The sequence below is a fragment of the Anas platyrhynchos genome, chromosome 2 (genome assembly GCF_047663525.1).
Source record: "Anas platyrhynchos isolate ZD024472 breed Pekin duck chromosome 2, IASCAAS_PekinDuck_T2T, whole genome shotgun sequence".
NCBI lineage: Eukaryota > Metazoa > Chordata > Aves > Anseriformes > Anatidae > Anas > Anas platyrhynchos.
The window spans coordinates 66667596-66690548 of record NC_092588.1 but is presented as its reverse complement, the minus strand read 5'-3'; positions in this window follow the sequence as shown (position 1 = coordinate 66690548).

Genomic DNA, 22953 nt, shown 5'->3' with positions numbered 1-22953 from the left:
AAACAAAACCAAACCAGCTTGAACTAATAAAAATACAGTACTGAAAAACTATAAGAATTTTGACTAATTCATGGCTTACTAAAAAGAAACCCCCAAAATACTGAGCCTAAACACAAGGCAGAAGAAAAAGATTTTGCAGTGTGTGAATGCAACTTCAAAAATAGAATTTGTTTAGGGAATTTGTATTTTCTGCTTCTTTCTTGAGGAACCTATTTGCATTTTAAATAATTAAAATGTTAAAACTGAAAAATTTATAAATGAGAGCTGCAAAGAGAATCTTCCTTGGCAGACAATAGAAAAGAAATTATTACCCTGCTAGGTTTGCTTTAATGTCATATCTGTCACCCTCCCCAAGGTAGGTTCATTACCATACCAAGTGCACCTCCTGCCAGCCCCCACTCTGCACACACATACTCCTTTTCTTTCACTCCTTGCCACTTAAGGACTCTGGATCTCTAGGGGACTTTGATCTCATTGTACACACTAACCCAAACAGAACCTCTGCTGTTCTCAATAATTTTTTTCTTAAAAAAAAAAAGGGGTGGGGGGCGAAGACAGCATCGGGGGGAGGGGAGTGAATTTGTGTGAAGAGTGACAGAACGCTTTGTCCAGCGCAGCTTTGGCTGGTTGTAACAAGCGTCAGGACATTAGACGCAACAAAAGCTGGATTGGCAGTATCATCAATCACAGGCCTGACAGTCGACTTCAGTTTGTTTGTTCCACTCTGCATAATAAGTGATTGGATCAGGTTTAATTAGATATTGGGTAATCAATCATTGCCAACAAGGCAACCCAGCTTGGGATCTAGATGCTGCAAAAGGGGAAAAAAAAAAAAAGCAAATCTTATCCAGGGTGCATAAATACTCAAATGCATAAGCGCATAGGGTGAAGCTTCGGAGGAAAGGTATAAAGATGTCTGCAAGATGGCACATAATAGAATCGTTCACATCTGTACTACTTGTTACCAGACATCTGCAGTTTGACATTTTACTTTCGCTGCATAATTACTTTTCAATATAATATAATATACTGACCTGAGGGAGAAAGACAAAGCAATTAAATTATGCATAAGATCCTTTCCTCCCCAAACCTTACCAAAAAGACAAAAAAAAAAAAAAAAAGAGAGAGAGAGACAGAGAAACTGAGAATAAGAATTAACATTCTTATGGCTTTTTTAAAGAAAAAGACAGAAAATTTTTCCTCCTGACTGCTATGATGATAAGTTCCACTGCATATCTTGTCAAATCAGCTACTCTGATTAAGATTAAAATAAAATATTCTTATTTTGCTCTCTCTACCTATAGATTAAGTCCCACACAATGAAGGAAGAGAAATGATAGATGAAGCAAATTAATCCCATTAACATTAATTAATCCCATCAATTGAGGGAAGACAAAAAAATTTTGGGAGAAGACCCAAAGGAAAGTGTACTTGCATTTTTTATAAATACATAATGCTGATATAAATTAATGCAGGATAAAATGTATTCCTCATGAACAAGTATCTCATTATCAGAGGCCATTTCAATGGGTAGGCTAAGGTATACAGAAGGCAGATGGGAGCAGTACAATGCCTAACTCTAGTATGTGCTTCCACTTAACAGTGTGTGTGGTTCACAGGCAGATGAGTTACATTTCTGTACACTATGTGGGAAGAAGTCTGTAAGAAAGTGGGTTCAGGGATGCTGGTAAATTGGAAGAAGAGTTATCTACACTCAGCGGCTGAGACTCAAAACCCATAAAGCATCAGTGGAACCAGGGCAACTGTTGTATACACCTTCTAGTTCTGTTTTCAGTCTTCCTCTCTTCCACTGAGTATCAAGTAAGAATTGAGAAGCTGTAGCAAGACAGAGCATCACAGGGCTGATGCAGATATCACAATATCACATCTGTTACCTCTTGGATGAAAGTTTCAGCTGAGACTGATTTAAGGGTTCTATTTTTTGTTTTTCTGACCTGCTACTAGTGTTCTGACAGTTCAGCACCCCAAAGCTGTACCCCATTGCTATATTATCATACTGAAAGGACCAGACTGTTCAAAGGATGTGACAGACCTTTAGACTATATATATCTGGAGGAGAAGCCTGTCAGAGTTTGGTGACTAAGACTCCACATAAAAAAGAACTAGTTTCCATTCATTTTTCCACAGCTCTCATTGCCAAAGGTTTCAGCTCTTGATCAGGAGTGGAGAAGAGGTAGATGCCATGGTCAGATACTCTACCTCTCTGTTGAAGTAGTGCCAGTTTGAGAAAAAAAAAAAAAAAAAAAAAGGTTTATTGATCAAAAAAAGCAAACAAGCCTGCGCATGTATAAACAGCCTATTTGTTTAACGCAATAAGCTGGAAGGTTTGTGGTGTGGTTTGCAATTTTCAGGTGTTTTCTGGACAGGGTGGAAAAAATACGAAGGGAAGGGAAGGGAAGGGATAGGGAAGGGAAGGGAAGGGATAGGGAAGGGAAGGGAAGGGAAGGGAAGGGAAGGGAAGGGAAGGGAAGGGAAGGGAAGGGAAGGGAAGGGAAGGGAAGGGAAGGGAAGGGAAGGGAAGGGAAGGGAAGGGAAGGGAAGGGAAGGGAAGGGAAGGGAAGGGAAGGGAAGGGAAGGGAAGGGAAGGGAAGGGAAGGGAAGGGAAGGGAAGGGAAGGGAAGGGAAGGGAAGGGAAGGGAAGGGAAGGGAAGGGAAGGGAAGGGAAGGGAAGGGAAGGGAAGGAAAGGAAAGGAAAGGAAAGGAAAGGAAAGGAAAGGAAAGGAAAGGAAAGGAAAGGAAAGGAAAGGAAAGGAAAGGAAAGGAAAGGAAAGGAAAGGAAAGGAAAGGAAAGGAAAGGAAAGGAAAGGAAAGGAAAGGAAAGGAAAGGAAAGGAAAGGAAAGGAAAGGAAAGGAAAGGAAAGGAAAGGAAAGGAAAGGAAAAGAAAAAGAAAAGAAAAGAAAAGAAAAGAAAAGAAAAGAAAAGAAAAGAAAAGAAAAGAAAAGAAAAGAAAAGAAAAGAAAAGAAAAGAAAAGAAAAGAAAAGAAAAGAAAAGAAAAGAAAAGAAAAAAGAAAAGAAAAGAAACAAAAAGAAACGAAACGAAACGAAACGAAACGAAACGAAACGAAACGAAACGAAACGAAACGAAACGAAAAGAAAAGAAAAGAAAAGAAAAGAAAAGAAAAGAAAAGAAAAGAAAAGAAAAGAAAAGAAAAGAAAAAAAAGCTACGGTAAACAAGTTCCTCTGATCATCTGCAATGTACTGCATTGAACAATGTTTCATATTTGATGCACACTTTAACCTGACACCAGTGTAGTGATAGGCTGAGCATTTTGTCCACTGGAGAAAGCTTTTATCTTGATTTGTTGTGTTATGTATTGCACATTTTATGATGTATCTGGATCAGCTGCCATGATTTCTAGACCTGGGAGTAGCCATCAAATTATTGGAGTCAGCCATCATGTCATTGTAAAGAGATAGTCTCCCCTGACTCCTGCTCAGCCTCCTCAGCTGTAAATTGAGGATGGGGCAAGCTTTTTTCATCCACTGAGAATGCCAAATTTATTTTTGTGCAGTGACTAGTGAGACTGGACTCCTCTGTAACATTTACAATACAACTTTCTAGCAAACAAGGTCCCCCCCTTAATCCGCTTCTCTCGATTCTCTACGAACTCACCGAGTTTGAGGCCAGAGCCATTATTTTTGTAGTCTGATCTTTTATTGCAGGATATTACATCTGATAGAGCTACTCCATAGTTAGATCATAATTTCCAGAAAATAGACAGCTTTGATTTGAAGATATGAAGAAATAAGAAGGTAATCATTTTGTTAATCAAGTGATTGTTCACTTTATTTACAAAACGCTATGAATGGTTTCTTTTGTGTGACCTATTTTCAAATTCCTCTGTAAAAGAGGTGACAAAAGTATCTGAAATGCACCCTTGTTCATCCTCAGAACAAGGGTCTATGTAGTTTTTAGAAAGACCACAGAGTTTGTTGGCATATAGGACACAATTGAGGAAGGGAGTTCACAGGTTGCTGAACCTGCCCTGCCAAGCCACTGAGCACAGAGCTTGTCTGAGCTCCAGCATTAACAAAGTTTTGTAGGAAAACTGTTTAGAATCTCTGCCTCCATGACTGGAAATATGGTTTGTTCATTCATGGGATATGAATTTAGCTGACGATGTGTACAGTACTTCAACTGGATGAAACTTCTAACAATTAGTTGTCTAAATACCTGAGAGTTTTCATGAAGTCACATAAATTATTACTATAAAAACATGAAAGTTCCATAATTTTGTTTATTACTGGCATTTCTGTTTCAGTATGAATTCCCAATCTCATTTATATATAGACATTCACTAATTCTCGTCAACACCCCAATTGACTCAAAATATTAAAGCAAAAATAGTTTTGAAACAAAGTGATTTGTTGTTGTTGTTTGTTTTGTTGTTATTTTGTTTGTTTTCCCTCAAGATTTATTCTAGGCAGGTTTACATAAAAAAAAAAAATACAATATCTTAAATATCTTAATGGACTTCCACTACTGCTCATGTGCAAGCTACCTTTTCAACCCTAGAATCAATTTGGAAAGTGTTTTCTGTGATTTAGAAAGCTACTACTGACTAAGAACAGGGAAAAACCATGTTGGGAGCCCCACTGCAAGGTCTTTGGAAGTCTTTGAGTATCACAACACAAAACTATTTTCCAAGCGCTTCAGGAACTGAAGATCCTGGGAATTTAGGCTGTAGATCCCCCATTACACTGCCATTCAGGCTTCTGAGGAGTCAAATGGATGAGCAGTCAAGAGTTCTGACTGAATTGGGCTGTAGCATTAGCTAATTCAAAATTTCTTTGCGAAATGCTTGCACTGTATCCAGTTTCAGACTACAACCAGTCAAAGGGAAACATTCTTTTGAAGAGCTTTTCAAAAGCTCATTTTATTATCACCAGTATTACTACTAATTCAACAACTACTATATCGTTTGTGTCCCAAGGCTCAAATAAAGACCAGTGGCCCATTTTCCTGGGATCTTGGCAAATCTGCTAGGGAGCAGGCTGCCTCTTTCACTGTAACTTTGCCGGAGTTCATAGATAATCGAGTCTCTAATCCATCTGTTAACTGCTCAAATTCACAAGACTTCATTTTATTCAGAATTTCTATGACAAAATAGTCTGCTATCTCATCTTAGACTTTCTTTATTCCCTGATATTATATAGAGAAGGGTTCTTTTTCTCTTGTTGCTGCTCCACTCCAAGTAATCATACAATATGTGAAAGCAGCTCTACCCACAGTCTCCTCTGATGCTTGTTCCTTTTTACTGAAAAGGACTTTTGCAGCTCAGAGATGGCACTTTCAGTGACATTTTTCTGGCAGTAACTACTTTGAAAGCTTGGAAAAAGCATTCATGCAATATCTCCTTGAAGTAGATGTTATTGTTTTAGTGAAAGAGACAATAGATGAAACAGAGTATGGACAAAACAGTGAATGCTTGTTAGAAAACAAAGATACAGTGGTGGAAAAATATTTTAATAATGCATTTACTAATTCAACCAAGTTAAACATTAGTTTAAATTAAATTATAGAAGTATTCTTTTTAGACAGAAAATAGTTTTTAAGTCATCAGTATCTCACAAGATGATTTTAAGACCATCTTGTAAATAAAATTGTGATGATTTCATAGTAGTTGTAAAGTGAGTCGAGGGAAGAGGGAAAGGGAATTAGCTTTTTTTGTCAAGCTTTTGTAACTGGTCTGTCTTTCTTTAGCAAAGTCCTCTTTTGAATCCTGTACTTATTTTTTTTTACTGTGAAACATTTATGATCCTTGGCACACTACATTTTTATGATCCCCTTAAACACAATTTTCCTACTTGCATTTATGTATATAAATGCTTGTGTACAAATCCATAAAATAACCTGAATTAGCAGTATGTACAATTCCAAGAGATTCCCACTTTAAATATTTTCCCTTTGGGCCATATGGTCTAAAGATATCTCTGACCATGCTCAGAGCTCATTTTCTTTAATTCTGACTTTGCATCCAGTGGTCACTTACAAGTATAGTCACAGTTATTTTTTTTTAAGCAGACATTTAATAATTGTAATCACTGGTCACCACTATCAAGTTGTAGATGGTGTAGGTGTAATGCCCAGAAGTTACTCGTGCATTTCCAAAGATGATACTGAAACAAGGTCTCTGATAGCAGAAGTGTTGCTTGTTTGGGATCAAGGAAAAGCACATAATTATGTAATAAAGGGCTTAAAAATATTGAAGCTCTGTTGTATAATGCCTTGTGAATACCAGATATATTAATATATTAAATGGACTTTTAAAGTATTTATACTCTTTTTTTTTTTTTTTTTTTTTTTTTTTTACTAATCTAAAATAATAACAAGAGAATTAAAGATTGTTTCCATAAATCCTACTTCTAACACTGACTTGAAAAATACCATTAAATACAGCATTCATCTTCTCCTTGCAAGTACAGAATTGCTGAAAGACACTTAAATAAACAAGGCATTTAAATTATGTGGTTTCACCTTAAGAATGAAGACCCTCAGATCATGAAAAATCACTGGGGAAAAAAAAAAGGAAAAAAAAACACACACACACTTTTTCAGTGTATTCAAAATAACTAAGTCTACAGGGGTGGTGATGGCTTAAGCAATACTTATTTAATAGAAGATTCCAAGCACATACCAGAATCCTTCATATCAGTGAGCTCTTCCCAGCAGATTTCCTCTTAAAAATAACTATTATGCTTAAAAAAAATAAAATCTTATAAATACAGAACAAAAGTAATAGCATTTAAACAGTCACGAAATCATAGAATCATAGGGTCATAGAATGGCTTGGGTTGTGAGGGACCTCTAAAGCCTATACAATTCAAACATCTCTGCCATAGCCAGGGACACCTTCCACGAGATCAGGATGCCCAAAACCCCATCCAACTTGGTCTTGAACACTTCCAGGAATGGGAAATAGACAGCTTCTCTGTGCAACCTGTTCCAGTGCTTCACTACCCTCATAGTAAATAATTTTTTCTGTCTTTGCAGAAGGCATGTTCCTGCCCACTGATCATCCTTATGTCCCTCCTCTGACTCACTACAACAGGCTGTGCAATACTTGCGAGATGTGATTTAATAAAACTTAAGGTATGCCCATATATGCCCATACCTGAAGGAAAGGTTCAGCTTTGAGGAAGCTTCCAGTGTGAGATGTGGCAGTGTGGTGGTTTTATTCAGATGAACAGTTGAGCTCCACAGCAACTGCTCTCTCACTCCCCCTTCTCAAAGGGAAAGGGGAGAAAATACAATGAAAAGTGCTCAAAGGTTAAGATAAGGACAAGGAGATCACTCAATAATTATTCTGATGGACAAAACAGATTTAGTATATGGAGGTTAGAGAAATTTATCACCTATCACCTATTACTAACAAGCTAGTGAAGTGAGAAACAAAGAAAACAAACTAAAAACAGCTTCTCCCCATCCACCCTCTTCCGCCTCCTCCCCCCAAGTAGCACGGGGGAATGAGGAATGGGGGCTGCAGTCAGTCTATAGCATTTGACATGCACAGCTCTTTCATAGTCATTCTTTTCACCTCTTCCAATGTGGGGTCACTCCCGCAGGATGCAGTCCTTCCTGAACTGAGCCTGCAGGGGCTTCCCACAGGCATCAGCTCTTCAAGCACTGCTCCAATATGGATCCATACAACAGAGTCCATCCACCAGGAGCAAACTGCTCCAGCATGGGTCCCCCATAGCTGGGCGGCAGCTCCCCCCAGACCCCCTGCTCCTGCGGGGGCTCCTCTCCACGGGCTGCAGCTCCGGCCTGGGGCCTGCTCCTGCGGGGGCTCTCCATGGGCCGCAGCCTCCTCCAGGCCACATCCACCTGCTCCACCGGGGGCTCCTCCACCCACGGGGGGGCTGCAGCGTGGAGATCTGCTCCATGGGGGACCCATGGGCTGCAGGGGGACAGCCTGCTCCACCAGGGGCCTCTCCATAGGCCGCAGGGAAACTGCTGCTGCCTGCCTGGAGTGCCTCTTGCCTTCCTTCTGCACTGATCTTGGGGGCTGAAGGCTGATTCTCGCATATTTCTCACTCCTCGCTCTCCCAGCTGCTGTTGTGCAGCTGTGTTGTTGTTTTTTTTTTTTTCCCCTTTCTTAAATATGCTCTCCCAAAAGTGCAAACAATGTCACTTATTGGCTCGGCTCTGGTCAGCAATAGGTCCCTTTGGAGCCATATGAAACTGGCCCTTATCTAACATGGGGCAGCTTCTGGATTCTTCTCACATCTTCTAGTCCATTCCCAGGTGGAGCTCCATGCACCCCAACTGGTCTTTGACATAGAGGGCAACACCCCCTCCTCATCTCCCCTGCCTGTTTTTCCTAAAGAACCTATATCCTTCTATTCCAGTCACAGGAGCTGTCTCACCAAGTTTCCATGATGCCAGTAAGATCATACTGCACTGGGTCTGGCTGGGATGGAGTTAACCATACAGTGCTGTGCTCCGCACTTGTACCTAGAACAGCACTGGTATCACACCAGTGTTGTGTCTACTGCTGAGCAATACTGGCACAGCATCAGGACTCCGTCTATCCCCCCCACGCGCCGCCCCGCACCAAGAACCAGCAGGCTGGGGGTGGGCAAAAAGTGAGGAAGGAACATTACCTGACCTAAACGAACCAAAGGAATACTCCATTCAATATGATGTCACACTCAGCAATAAAATGCGTAAAAAGGAAGAAGAGGAGAAGAGTGGGCTCTCTTTGTGAAAATGTCTGTCCTCCCGAACAACAGCTATGTGCCCTGAGGTCCTGCTTCAAGGATGTAGTCAAGCATGGCTCGTTTATGGGAAGTAGAGAGTAATGTCTTTCCTGTGCACTTCCACACAGCCTTTGCTTTTTTTTTTTTTTTTTTTTTCTTTTTTTTTTTTTTCTCTTTTCTCCTTTCCCTTTTTTCTTTTAGTTAAATTGTTTAATTAATAATAATTTTCCTTAATAATTATTTTTTCCTTTCTTTATTTCAGCCCATGAGTTGTTTCTTTCCTTTTCTTCTTCTCCACCTCTTCTGAGGATCATAGAATCATAGAATATCCCGAGTTGGAAGGGACCCATAAGGATCATCAAGTTCAACTCCTGGCACCACATAGGTCTACCCAAAAGTTTAGACCATGTGACTAAGTACACAGTCCAATTAATTCTTAAATTCAGACAGGCTTGGTGCAGTGACTACATCCCTGGGGAGCCTGTTCCAGTGTGCAACCACCTTCTCAGCGAAGAACCTCTTCCTGATGTCAAGCCTAAACTTCCTCTGCCTCAGCTTAACACCATTCCCATGGGTCCTATCACTGGTGTTTACAGCGAATAGGTCACCTGTGTCTCCACTCCCCCTTGTGAGGAAGTTGTAGACCGCGATGAGGTCCCCCCTCAGCCTCCTCTTCTCCAGGCTGAACAGGCCCAGTGACCTCAGCCGCTCCTCATGCGTCTTCCCCTCTAGGCCCTTCACCATCTTCTTTGCCCTCCTCTGGACACTCTCCAACAGTTTAATGTCCTTTTTGTACTGTGGTGTCCAGAACTACACACAGTACTCAAGGTGAGGCTGCACCAGTACAGAGTAGAGTGGAACAATCACCTCCCTCGACTGACTAGCAATGCCATGCTTGATGCATCCCAGGATATGATTGGCCCTCCTGGCTGCCAGGGCACACTGCTGGCTCATATTCAACTTGCTGTCAACCACAACCCCCAGATCCCTCTCTGCGGGGCTGCTCTCCAGCATTCATCACCCAGTCTATACGTAAAGCCAGGGTTGCCCCGTCCCAGGTGCAGGACCCGTCACTTGCTTTTGTTAAACTTCATGTGGCTGGTGATCGCTCAGCTCTCCAATCTGTCCAGGTCTCTCTGCAAGGCCTTTCCACCCTCATCCAAGTCCACAATTCCTTCAAGTTTGGTGTCATAGGCAAATTTGCTCAGAACACCTTCTAGTCCAGGGACTAGAGGATGGGGAGTGAGAGAGTGGTCGTGGTGGAGTTCAGCTGCCTAGCAAGGTAAAACCACGACATATAGTTCTGCAGGCATGCACGTCTCTAACTACTTTTGTTTATTTCCCATGCTACCAGCATGTGCATAGAGTCACTGCATTTGGGACCCTGTAAGTTAGTACTTGCTGGCTAGAGTGGCTGGAATTCCTTTGTGCTACTCTTCAGGTTCCATCCTGCTGACCCATGACCTTTCTCCAGGCTCTGGATTTCTATTGCTGACTCTGGCATCAAACTGAGAGGAGTGGGATGGATTGGGGTTCTACTCCCCCAGCAACTCTAGTTTAAAGTCCCCTCTACCAGCTTGGCACGCCTGTCGCCAGAGATGCTCTTCCTCTTCTCTGACAGGTGGACCCATTAGCACCCCCGTAGACCAGGTTTCTCAAACTGAATCCGATGGTCTAAGTAGCTGGTCCCCTGTCTGTAGCACCAGTCCTATACCTTGGATTGCTTAGAATCATGGAACTATTAAGGTTGGAAGAGACCTTCAAGATCCAACCGTCACCCTACTACTAATGTCACCCACAAAACCATGTCCAGCCTTTCCTTGAACACCCCCAGGGATGGTGACTCCACCACCTCCCTGGGCAACCCATTCCAATGCCCAAACCACTCTTTCTGAGAAGAAATGTCTCCTAATTTCTAACCTAAACCTCCCCTGGTGCAACTTGAGGCCATTCCCTCTAGTCCTATCACTAGTTACCTGAATAGGTCGATGTCCAGCTCCCCATACCTTCCTTTCAGGTATCTGTAGAGAACAATAAGGTCTTCCCTGAACCTCCTCTTCTCCAGACTGAATAACCCCAGGTCCCTCAGGTGTTCCTCATAGGACTTGTGTTCCAGGCCCTTCACCAGCTTTGTAGGCCTTCTCTGGACATGGTCCAAGGCCTCGATGTCCTTCTTGTAGTGAGGGGCCCAAAACTGAACACAGTACTCAAGGTGCAGCCTCACCAGAGCTGAATACAGGGGGACGATCACCTCCTTGGTTGTGCTGGTTACACTATTCCTGATACAAGCTAGGATGCTGTTGTCCTTTTTGGCCACCTAGGCACACTGCTGACTCATGTTCAGGCCAGCATAAATTCGTTAGTTCACCAGGTTTGTTTGGCCCTTTCAAAGCCCTTCCCTTTGATTAGAAGGACTGATGAAAAAACTACCTGGGCTTCAGAGTCCATTACTGACACTCTCAGGACACTGGGATTACTTTTTGATACTCCTCAGACTGCTCTGGGCTGTATCACTTGTACCCACGTGAAACAACAACAGTGGATAATAGTCACTAGACTGTACAAGACTTAGTAGTCTCTCAGTGACTTCCCTGATATGAGTCCCCAGTAAGCAGTGCATATCTCTAGATAGGAAGTACAGCCCCATATGAAAGTCAGTCAGGAAGAGCAGCCCCATATAAAACATGAAGAACATGCTTTCATGTCGGCTGTTTTCTGTGTATGGGAAATTACATTTAGTGCTTATAAATGTTTTAAGAGCTTGACATATTTACCCTGATTTTGGTAAAGAATACTTCATAGGGTACATGATCTCATTGCTATCTCTCTCCCCTGTGTACTGAAGTTTGCTGGAAACCATTTCATGTTGCGAAAGAGGAAAGCAGGGCTCCGAGGTGGAGGTAAGGGAGCAGGAGAGAGATGTGAAAAAGAAGAAGCTGGGTGAGATTTTGTTCTCTTGCCACTGAGCCAGCAGCCGGCATAGATGAGACAGTGTTACAAGTTCAGAACAGCTGCCAACTAATGTTTGATCAGGGATAAAATATGTCGAGGTGACAACATCTTGCTCCCCTGCATTTCAGGGATGATCATTAAAAATGCAGCAAGGCTCGTACAGGCCCAGAAGGTCCTATGTTCTCTCAAGATACAAGGGAGAGAGACAAGTTCACAAGATGTCAAGAACAATATCCATTTGTGTTTACTATGCAAACCCGCTGAGTAACCTTTCTACGCATGTTTTTACTGAGGACCATTGAGGATTTAGGGGGAAAAAAGGGCATCTTAGAATGTTCTGAGGGCAGAAGCAGCCAGGGAGGACAAATAAGCAGAGAGGCATGTATATGGTAAGTGGAAAGATCCAACTGTATGAGAAAGAAAAAGAAAAAAGAAAAAGAAAAAGAAAAAGAAAAAGAAAAAGAAAAAGAAAAAGAAAAAGAAAAAGAAAAAGAAAAAGAAAAAGAAAAAGAAAAAGAAAAAGAAAAAGAAAAAGAAAAAGAAAAAGAAAAAGAAAAAGAAAAGAAAATAAAGTAAAAAATGGAAAGGAAAGGAAAGGAAAGGAAAGGAAAGGAAAGGAAAGGAAAGGAAAGGAAAGGAAAGGAAAGGAAAGGAAAGGAAAGGAAAGGAAAGGAAAGGAAAGGAAAGGAAAGGAAAGGAAAGGAAAGGAAAGGAAAGGAAAGGAAAGGAAAGGAAAGGAAAGGAAAGGAAAGGAAAGGAAAGGAAAGGAAAGGAAAGGAAAGAAAAGAAAAGAAAAGAAAAGAAAAGAAAAGAAAAGAAAAGAAAAGAAAAGAAAAGAAAAGAAAAGAAAAGAAAAGAAAAGAAAAGATTTTTAATAATATATTGATGTAAGCAGCTTGCGCATGTCAAACAAATTCTCTGCACAAAAAGTCAGCTGTCGGAAGAAGGCTCATCAATCTGGCAAAGTGCACTCAGGTAGAATGCCACTCGGGGCTCCTGTCCTTCGAGCCCCACTGCCTGGGGAGAGGGATTGCTCCAGCTGACGGGCTCATAAATGCTCATTAAAGAGTCTTTGCATTGGTTTGCAGAAAAAAACAGCTGTTTTTCAAGAACACTGGTAATTTATTTCTCAGTGATATTATGGAAGGCTGTTGTGGATAATTGAACTGTAGGAAGTTTTGCTGTTAAAATGGCACAGACAGTTAGACAAATTCACTCAATCAGCACTTTTTTTTTTTTTTTTTCTTCCCCTAATACAGCAACCATAGCAAATTCAAAGATTGTCAGTTTGGGATTCTTCACTGTCATTCTTGAGGAAGCATCTTATGATTTGCTTCCCAAATTTCTCACATTATCTCATCTTTTTGTCTTCTCTAAAGTCTAGTGAGAAAATGAAATTTATTTATTTATTTATTTATTAGTTTTTTTGCTACAGAAATGATTTATCCATGGAAGTCAAAGTTTAGGAGTGCTATTTTAGGAGTGTCACTATAATGTCACCATTTTAGGAGTGCTATGCAATGTTGTCAAACAACCACAAAAGGCAATACTAACGTTTAATTCAATTAGGAAGATTAGGTTTTGTAGCTTTAAGTATCATTAAAAGTCACATGTCTTATTAATTGTGGGATCAGTCTCCTTCCTCCTAAGGCTACAGGTGAGAGCCCTAGCTATTTCTTGCACTGAAGAAAGAACATGAATTAATGACATATTTTTTTCCTAATTGTTTTAAGTGCTTTAGAATTTGAGATCTTTTCTTTGGTTTTAATGTAGTAGAGGTTGTAGTAGTGATTAGTAAGAAGAGCTGTATGTGGTGGGTGAACAACCTGTTAGACGAAGAACCTTTTTTCAAACATTAGATGCTACTTATTTATTTTTATTTTTTAATTAACTGTTTTAAAACTAAACATTTTCATGGATTAAAAATTGAGTGGTTATCTTAGTAAACTAATTCAATAAAGTTTGCCAGTTTGCATGAGTAATTTGCTATCCCCATATTAATGAAAGAAACATGTTTACACCTGGCTTTTAAAAAAGAACGGTGTCAGTGAAAGTGTGTTTCTGTTTTAATATGATCATTGTAAGAAGAAGGGTAAACCAGTATGAGGGATCATACAGTTTTTAGTTCTTAGAAGAAATAAGAAATATCTTCAACTTGAGTTCAGTGAAATTCCACTGGTTCATGCTGGGGTTGAAGACTAAAGTCTTGAAAAGTCTATATCAGGGGAGAAGATTTCCAAAAAACAATAAACATGGAGGGAATAAATAAATAAATCAGCCAGTATATTATATACCATGGTGATTTCCTGCTCTGAAATCAACGAGGGGATCCCTTAACCTTTTGGCATCTTACTGCAAAGTGATTGCATAAACTGGTGTTTTCTAAGACTCTATCCACAAACTATGATACTGTATATAGATGGGTGACAAATAAGAAGAGAGTATGAATGCTTTACTTCTGCTTAAATCAGTTTTTGCTGGTTTGTTGTTGCTGGTGGTGTGGTGTTTTTTTTTTTTTTTTGTTTTGATATGGTTGTTCAAGAAGTGGCATGAAACTAAATATTTCTTGTTTAAAATACTGAGAATACCCATGTCATATTTTGTGTTGGTTTAGCTGAATCTTCTTGTAGACCAACAAAACTCCTACTTGTCAAAAGAACATAAATAAAATATTTTACTGCCTGCACATGAAACTCTGAAGAGTTCAATAAAGAAACCATTTTTCAAAACCTTTTTTCACTCAGAAAATGAAGAATCTGTGAAAGATCTAAGACAACTGTAGTACATTAAAGAATCATGCTGGGTATTGCAATGCCACATACCCTTGCCACTATGATCCAGTGTTTCATAAAGAAAATGATCATGACAGTGATATCAATAAAAAATAAAATAGTTATAAATAATAATAATAATTTAAGAAAAGTAAAAAAATATATATATATTGAAAACTCTCAGCAAGTTCTGTTAATCCTAGAGGTAAATCATGATGAATTTCCTCAGTACTTGCTTCTTTCTTGCTTCTGCTATTTTTCTCATAGAGAAAAAGGTAAAAATCTAATATATCCTAAGGAAAAACCAACCAAACAACAACAATAACAACAAAAACAGATTAAGGCAAATAATAAAGATAAATCTTAATAAAGAAGCTGCTGTACATTTAGATAAAACCTGAAGAATGAGTCAGCAGTCAATATTCCTTTATACTGAAACATGAAGGTACTAGTTCCATTCTCAGAGTTATTTAGAATAAAGGAAACAGTACTGTGTTTTGAGGTAGCCACTGACAAGGCATCATGGATTAATGCAGGATTCTGCTTCGTTGTCTTGCCTTCTCTGAGGAGAAAGGGACAGAGATCAGTCAGTCAGATAAGTGGATCAGTCATCCATATGTAAAGTGTTTGTAGCTGCCACTTGCTGTGGGCAGGTTCTGGCAACTGCATAATAAGAAATACCATGTAGAGTCATGGAGGCAGAGTGTAGACCTAAAGCAGCCTGCTGATTGAACTGTCTACCAGTTCTCTAACATCACCATAACAATCCTAACAGTAGCAATAAGACTGCAGATGAGGGTTAGTGCTATGTAGCAAATACACTGATGCTGTTAGGCTGTGCAAATCTAGCTCTCCCAAATTCTTTTGGCTTTCTGTGCATTTTGGAAATTATGAACTTTTTCCTTTTTTCCATTTAACTGATTGCTTTAACACATGTTGATCCACACAATGTTGTTTTTGTGAATGCACTGCTTACTGTGTTCAGACCAAAGTAGATATTTTGATGAAGAAAATTACCAAAGCTCATGTAGTGAATACCCAGATGGAACAAACATTTATATGATTTACGTTTGGATTTGTTATAATGGTTTCAGATTCAGAGGTCAAATCTCTGAAAATACTTTGTGACAGTAGTAGCCCCACAGTGGTGCAAGCCAAGTGGCTAGGTTAGTAATATTGATAACAAACAGAATCTGTCTTATCCTTACATGAATATCTAAACCCCAGCGACAGCCAGGTCATTAAAGCTGCTGGATATCAAGACAAAAGAAAGTGCTTCCTAGAGATCTATTTCTTTACTATATCCATGTTTCTAAATAACATTGTTATTATTATTAGATTAATTGGGGGAAAAAAAGTATTAAATTACATCTAAAATACAAATATTTTTAAAAACAGGTCTTCACATTATTCCATTCTATGCTAATTTGAAAGTGTGTGCTATTTTGAAAAGAAATCTAAACTTTTTATACTATAATAACAATAACATTTCTTTTCCTATAGAAATCAGAAAAAAAAGTTACAGAATCACAGAATAGCTGAGGCTGGCGGGGCCCTCTGGAGGTCATCTGGTTTAACCCCCTGCTCCAGCAGGGACACGCAGAGCAGGTTGCCCAAAACCATGCCCAGGTGGCTTCTGAAGATCTCCAAAGATGGAGTCTCTGCAGCCTCTCATGGCATACTGTTTCAGTGCTTGGTCATCCACACAGTGGGCTTCCTCATGTTCAGAGGCAACCTCTTGTGTTTGTGTATATTGTCTCTTATTTTGTCACTAGGAACCACTGAAAAGAGTCTGTATCTGTCCTCTTCACACCCTCCCTTCAGGTATTTATAGACATTGATGGTAGCTCTTCTTGGCCTTCTCTACTCTAGGCTGAACTGCCTGTGCTCTCTCAGCCTTTCCCCGTAGGAGAGATGCTCTAATTCCTTAATCATATTTGTGGTCCTTCATTTGACTCTCTCAAATATATCCATGTTTCTCACATACTGGGTGCAATACTCCAGGTGTGGCCTCACCAGCATTGAGTAAAGGAAAAGAATCACTTCCCTCTACTGACTGACATGTCAATGCTTTTCCTAATGCAGCCCAGGATACCACTAGCCTTCTTTATGGTAAGGGCACATTGCCTGGCCCATGTCCAACTTGGTGTCTGCCAGCTCCTTTTCTGCCAAACTACTTTCCGTCTGGGTTGGTCCCAGCATGTACTGGTGAATGGGGTTATCCTACCCAGGTACAGGACTCATCACTTCTTGTTGAACTTCATGAGGTTCCTGTCATCCCATTTCTCCAGCCTGTTGAGGTCCCTCTGGATGGCATCATGATCCTCTGATATATCAGCTGCTCCTCTGAGTTTTGTATTTGCAGACTTTCCGAGAATATACACTGCCCCATTATCCAGATTAATAATGAAGATGTGAAACAGGACTGGACCCGGTATTGACTCCTGGAGTATAGCATTAGTTAGCAGCCTCCAACTAGACTTTGTGCCACTTATCAATCCAGTCTGGACTCCATCATTCAGACAGTCCTCACTGTCTGCTCATCCAGCCCATATATCAACAGCTTGTCTATAAGGATTTTATGGGAGGATGTCAAAAGCCTCGCTGAAGTCCAATTAGACAATATGCACTGTTCTTCCTTCAGCATGTACCAGACCAGTCACTTTATCATAGGAGTTTATAAAATTTGTCAAGCATGACTTCCTCAGGTCAAATAAACCTGCAAAATATGACTTCCCCCAGTCAAATAAACCTGCAAAATATTTAACTTTTTTCATAAAAGGAAAATTGCTTGGAATTTTTGCCAGGGCCTCACTTCTAGTTAGTTCACAAACGACAGGTCAGACATAGATATCGTAAAAAGGTACAACTTAATTTCAAACACAAGTAGAAAAAGTAGAAAATTATTATAAAATTTAGAAAATTAACCTTACAAACCTTTCCAAGTGATAAGACTTCAAAAAACTTCAGCAACTTTAGTAACCAAACTGTTGTGTTCCATTTCAACAAAATTGTTGTTTTTCTTGTGTCCTTTGGTCATGCTTGCAAGTGAAGAAAATGTAGCAAATGGTTGTTTACATTTTCCTTCCTTCCTTCCTTCCTTCCTTCCTTCCTTCCTTCCTTCCTTCCTTCCTCTCTTTCTCCCTCCCTCCCTCCCTCCCTCCCTTCCTCCCTCCCTCTTTCTCTCTCTCTCTTTCTAGTGAACATGTTCTTCCAGTTATTTGAAATATTTCATAATCCAAGTTTTGGAATGTGACATTAGTTCTATGATAAACAATTTTAAAGATGATGGCAAAAGTGTGACATCACTAAAAATAATTAACATGAACAGTAAGTTATTACAATAAGCCTGTATTTCCACACGAACATACTAGCAACTAACAATGGGAATAAAATACTCTGTTTATTAAGTCTGGAACATACCTTCAAACTTGTATGTGGAAATATAAACATTAGTCACATCACTGCGTTAATGCAAAAATAATTGTTCTCTTTCTCCTGACCATCTGTCAGAGATCGGGCATGTTTTTTCTTGGTTTGAATTTTTGCTTATCTCCTACATACTTTTCTTTCTTGTTAAGATTCCCATAATTCTGCCTTCACTACACTCTATTTTTTCTTCTTTTGCTGGCCAAATCAAGCTGGCCAAATCAAGCCAAAATTTTGGATACATGAAATGAACAATCCTAGACCTGACATATTTCTTAGATTAAGTAGGAGAGTTAATAAGCAAACATTTCATTTCTGCTGGTGACATTAAGAACCTTAAAAAACACTAAATGTCTAAAGAAAGTGAAATAGTGACAAATTAGATAGAAATTGAAGTAAGGCTGACAATTTTTATAAGATTTTCACCAGTGTTTGCTAAAAGTCCCACTTCCTAGACACCGCTGATAGTGTCAGAATATACGCATCTGTTTATAAAAATTAAAAGAATGTTAAAGCACTTTTTCTCATGGATGAAAAATAATCCCATTACAACATGTCATTTGAAGGCACCAAATTTTCAAATAAATACAGAAATTGAAACTGAAGAATGCTATAATATGTATACGTATATTTAAACTTCATATATTAACTACCCTCAGAATTTAAGACACCTTGAGTCTTAGTCTGGAGTGGGTACCACAGCATTGTCCACTAACAGTTATCTCAGGATTCCCAATCACGATTGTTGCTCCTTACTTACTCTCCTATTCATATTTGCAGCAGTCTTTTCAGTCTTTTTATTATTTTATTTTATTTTATTTTATTTTATTTTATTTTATTTTATTTTATTTTATTTTATTTTATTTTAAATTTGAAACCACCTTGAACTTCTCCTGCATCACTTCTCAGTTTTTAGCATTGTTGAGAAAGCCTACCTTCAGCCATGTAACAGGTAATTAGAATCTTAGCTGTCAGCATTAATATTTGAATGTCTAAAATTCAATATGAGCAGCTGTTTAACAGTTAGTTTTGACTTCTTTCACTGATGAATATGACCTACAGTTGGTGTCAGTGGAGTTAACATGGAAAAGGATATATAAGTTTGGTCTATAGGTCCATAACACACCAACAGTTGTTTTCCTGGCTTCCAGCTCCCTTCATTGTGAAAACCAATTTTAGCATTTAGGATGGGTTCAGCTGAGTCATGTGATGCAGTTAGTGACTGAAATGAATTCCAGTGAGGTTGGCAGGAATAGAGATAACTTCCAACCCTTTTCCAGATCATTTCCAATACCCTAGAAACAGCTGGACTGGCCGCAGGTCAGACTGAAATCAGAGGACTTGTTTTCTTTCAGTTTTATTTTTGTTATTTGTCACTGTTTTATTTTTATCCTCATCTTTCAAGTGGGCTGTGATTTTTAATTAACTTGTGCTAGAGCAGTATGTTCATGACAAATCTGGAGAACTTGAAGTTCTTTAAAGGGGAGCTTCATCATCATCTGGGGTTTTCAACGCTCACTTGTCTCTACTAATTAGAAGTGCTTATAAATTAATTATAAGTATGCTTTACAAACCAGTAGGAGAAAAACTGTGTGCTATGCTGGATATGATTAAGATATAAGAGCAAAGAATTTGAGAGCAAACACAGAAAGAATTTTTTCTTTCTGTGTGGCTTGTCTTCTGAGTGGCTTGTCTTTTAGATTTTTTTCTTGTGAAAATCATTTTCTTTCGTAAGACTTTTTATAGAGTTTTTAAGACTTTCATAAGCTTTTTGTTGAAAAAGATATATGCTTCATCTGGAAGTGGAGCCATAACTTTTTAAAAACAGAATTACAATGAAAGCCTAAAATAATAATAATAACAACAAATTAAAAAGATGAGAAAATATATTCTAATATGTGAATACATATACCCCTTACATTCAACCTAAAGAAGAAATAAAATCAGAAAGTCAATATGTACACTCAGGAAGAAACATCTCTCCCTCTGTGGAAACCATTTCTGTTTTACTGTAGTGGGACAAAATAGTGCTATACATGTATTGTAATATAGGATTTGACAACTTTTCATCTCCATCTCAGTACCGTTTCTTTAGCAATCTGTCATAGAGCTGGAATTGCAACATCAAATGTTTTACACCAGTTCCTCATTACATCTTTATTTATCTACTTGAAGAGTGGAGTGCTTAATACACTTGGAATTCTTCTTTTTATCCTCTTAATATAATAATAGTTGCTTACAAATCCTATCTCAGTTTTAAATGAAACTGTGGGAAAGCTGTGAACAGAAGGCAAAAAGACTAGAAGCTGTGAACAGAAGGCAAAAAGACTAGACAAGGAAGCAATAGACATAGAAAGAATAGACAAGGAAACAAAAAACAACACAGGAAGCATATTTATGTGTACAATCTTAATGCTGAGTTGAGGTTATCTCTCACAAAAGTGGTAGCGTAGGACCAGAAATGTGCAAGTTAAAATATCTTGTAAAATAAATGATCTGTTATGTCATCTTCTCTCTTGGTTTTGTGTTGTTTGTTTGTTTGTTTGTTTTTAGAATGCTTGCAGCAAAATGGGACAAATCAGTGGGTTTTTGCTTCTTTACAAAACTCTGCTTTTCATTTATGAGACTCATTGATCGCTGCATTGTTAAAGCATCACCATCATCTCTGAACTAGCCTGACTCCCTTCTGCATAACTTTCCTTTCCATGTTATCTTTTCAGTGGCTTCTCCACCTGATTCTTAGCTTGCCACCTGCAGACCTGTTCTGTCAAAGGACACAAGGTCATTGATGTTGCCTAAATCTGCTCTGCCTGACCCTGAGTAAACAATAACAAAGTCCCATGAAGAGAACTAGAGTACAGCACAGCAGCTGTATCACTGACCTCCTTAGTGAAAAGAATCTATCTTTGCCCAGCTACCTTGTATTCTGAGAATGTCAACAAAAGCAACATATTCCCCACCTCTACTATCCTTTTTCTCTGTTGGGACTTTGAGTATTTTGTCACATTTAGAACTGAATGACAGAAATAACCTTTTCCTCCCACTAAGAAGGATAGCTTGACACAGAAAATTAACCTGAAATGTTCTACCTGAAGAAGGGATTTTTTAGATGAAAAGGGGGTGGTTGGAAAATACTTTGTGCCATTTTTATTTTATTTTTATTAATTTAATTTAATTTAATTTAATTTAATTTAATTTAATTATTATTTTTTAAAATTTATTTTCTGTTTCCTATTTTCTGCACATGAATTTTAAAATGTTTGATGCACCACTGAGACCTCTAAACTTTAAAACTTGAAATGTGTTTAACAGTTAGTTATTGTACGCAATCATATTGTATCATATACCTCCAACTCCCTGGTCCAATCTGGTCCACTAAAATGAAAGAAAAACATAAAATCAATCTGTGCTCTGCAAGAAGATGTGAAGCACAGACACAGTGCAATGGCTTTTGCCAAATCATTTGCTTCACCACGGATACATTACAATCTGTAATGAAGTGAAGAAAATAAGGCTGTAAGATATGAACACAATTTTCAAGTGTCACTTTCTGGAGAAGGCCAAATTGATGTACAAGACCTCATAGACTGATATGGGCTGTGTTTGGCAGAAATTCACATGAAACTTGGTACGTATTCAGGGAATTTCTGAAAATTTTATTTTTTATTTAATTTAGTTTTCAAATTAACATTTTTAGCAAATGTTGGATATTGATGGAAATGTCCACATATCAGTGAAGATGTTCTTCAGGCAACACTTCCCAGCTGTCCGTAATGATCTGTAGCAATTGGTATTGCTTTAATCTTTATTTTCTATGCTGTCTCCAAGCCCTGTTCATGATCTGATATCTCTTTCAAATATATGCTTGCTGCATAATCTATGCCTATGGTTGTGATTTTTTTTATATATTAGTGATATATTATTATATATATATATATTTTTCATTATGCTCTTGAGACCTTCTGAATTCTTAAGATCACTTTTTTTTTTCTAGATGCCTTTTTTTTTTTTAGGAAGAAATTGTTTTCTCACTTGTGAATAGGTATGGTACACATTGAAAGCCACTGCTTACTTACCTTTTTCCTAACAGTGCTAAATTTTGTACGAATATTGCAGTATATATGACAATATTCACATTGTATAATTTGTATTTCAATTTAAAGTGTTTTTGTATTTTTTTCTGAATATGGTGTGGTTGTAAGAACACTCTATAAGGCAAATTTCAAATTTCAAATTAATTGAGTTGCATTGAGTTGCTGGTGGGTGCTATTAGAGATTTTAATAAGTTTCCCTGATACTTTTTGTAGATTTCTTTTTTTCTATGGGAGCATTGTCTCTTACTTCTTAAAACTATTGTGTTATTCTGACTTGGTTTTATAATCTTTTTTTTTTTTTTTTTTTTTCATTGCTCCACATTAGGTACTTTCTAAGTTGTATATATGCTTCCAGTTACTGTTACTGTTCAAAGACCTGAGATTTACTCTTCTTCTGTTTAAAGAATTTCCTTTTGTCTTATGCTGTATTGATGTTATTGTAATCTCTTTTCATAGAATGCAGTGTTTTGTCCTAGCTCTTCCATGACCGTTTTAAGTTATTGCTGCATATTCCCTACTTCCTCATTGTTTTCACTATTTTTCATTTTCACAATGAACTTGAGCTGACTTAATCTGTCTCTTAGGGAAAGAATCTTCTCTGAATTTTCTTCATGTGTGAATACTGCTAATGTTTTCTGAGACAACAGGAAATGAAATTGGTGACTTGTACTACCATCACTTTACAGACCTTTTCTGTTCCAGCTGATAGTAATTTTCATTTTGCCATAGGTTTCTATAGAAATTAAGTACTGATTGAAGTCTATTATGGACTGTCTGAATTTAATATAATCTACTTTTTAATTACAGAACATTAATCTACTCTGTTAGCCATCTTTATGATGATGTTTTGAATACTTTTAAAAATGACTTTTTTTTCTTCTTCGTGTGTATAATGAAAAAACTGTTAAAATGTTGAGAGTTGATATTTTCCTTCAGTTTTCTAGAATTTTTCATGAAGATTTGTGTTTGAGTTTACGTTT